Here is a 1,477-nt window from a genome sequence, read left to right as displayed (position 1 = left end):
TGGTGTAACATTGTTGCAGATCACATTGTCATTATGTTAAAATAATAGCGCTAAAAATTACATAAATTTCGCTTCAGTACATTAAAGTAATTAATTAAAAAATCGCGGAATTACAAATCGTCAAACAAAAAACTTACCATAATTACGAATTATTAAACTTTAAACAATCTCAGCAATTGTCACATATTTAAAAAGAACTAAGAAATTAACTGAGAAATTTAAAAAATCGACTGTGCTTCCAAGCGTCACATATGAAACTGGGCTATGAAAAATATAAGGGTCAATTTGCTTAGTTGCTTACATTATTGATTATGGTGGTGTACGCATGACCTAGCATCTCTGTGTCAGTTTGCAAGTTCAAACTGTTGTTTTGTTTGTTAATGTGTATCATTTCGCTAATAATCCGTTCCTTATAATTTTTTTTAATATAAAATGTCTAATATAAAATGTTAAAATAATATCTTTTTTATCTAATGAATTAAATCAGTGCTCGGCATTAGCTGCACATTTCGGGCCGATTCCTGAGGCGACCCCCCACTACCGCTCGAGACTCGGCGGCCGAGGCGCCGCGCGCTCGCCTGACGCAATGTTTCAGGAGCGTCTCCCTAACACAAATATGTCGGGGACATATCGTCCGCATTAAATTCATTAAATTATTAAAACGTCAATTTTTATTTTCTAATTTTTATTTTTACGCATAATTAAATATTAAATTTTTTATTATTTTAATTTATGAACATATTTTTTGTAAAAACATTAATTTAACAATAATATATAATAATTAAAGTTTTGACAATAGCTTTCCACATCACCACTGAGGTACTATTGCGGATGCGTTTTTGATTAGTGGTTTCCCCAGTAGGTCTAGTCCACTAGTTTGAAGAAGAAGAAAGAAAATATATATGGCTCAGCGGGAAACCAAACACTTATAAAGTGTTAAATAAAAATAAATGAGAAAAAAAGAAATAGATCGACTGATTTGCATAGAAATATTAATATGATTTTCTGGGTGGGATTTGCATGAATCTACTAAGGATGATATATCTACAGATATTTTCGAAGAACTAGTTCGCATCAACGAGGATAATGATGCATCGCATAAGGAAGAACGTTTATCATTTTTTATCAATTTCATTGTGGAAAAAGAACATTCGCATAGATATGTGGAGCCAAACATAGAGAAAATTCGAAGACCAAAATTCCTAAGAGATGGATAACGAGATGCATTTAACATTAAAAAAAAATCGACTCCCTTTTCTAATCGTGTTTTTAAAGAAAGATCACATTGCAAATCGCAAAGTTCTGCCTGAAGATCTAAGTTTTGTTCCTCGATTTGCGCAACGAGGGGATTTTCAAAAAGGATTAAATCTTTTCTAAGAATATCAAAATCTTTGAAACGCGAATTAAATTGCTCTATTAGGGAATCTATTAGAATTAAATGCTTTTCAAAATTGCAATTTGTGCTCGGAAGAGCACA

Source organism: Wasmannia auropunctata, unplaced genomic scaffold (genome assembly GCF_000956235.1).
Source record: "Wasmannia auropunctata unplaced genomic scaffold, wasmannia.A_1.0 LD336060.1, whole genome shotgun sequence".
NCBI classification, from domain to species: domain Eukaryota; kingdom Metazoa; phylum Arthropoda; class Insecta; order Hymenoptera; family Formicidae; genus Wasmannia; species Wasmannia auropunctata.
Note: the sequence above shows the minus strand (reverse complement) of the source record.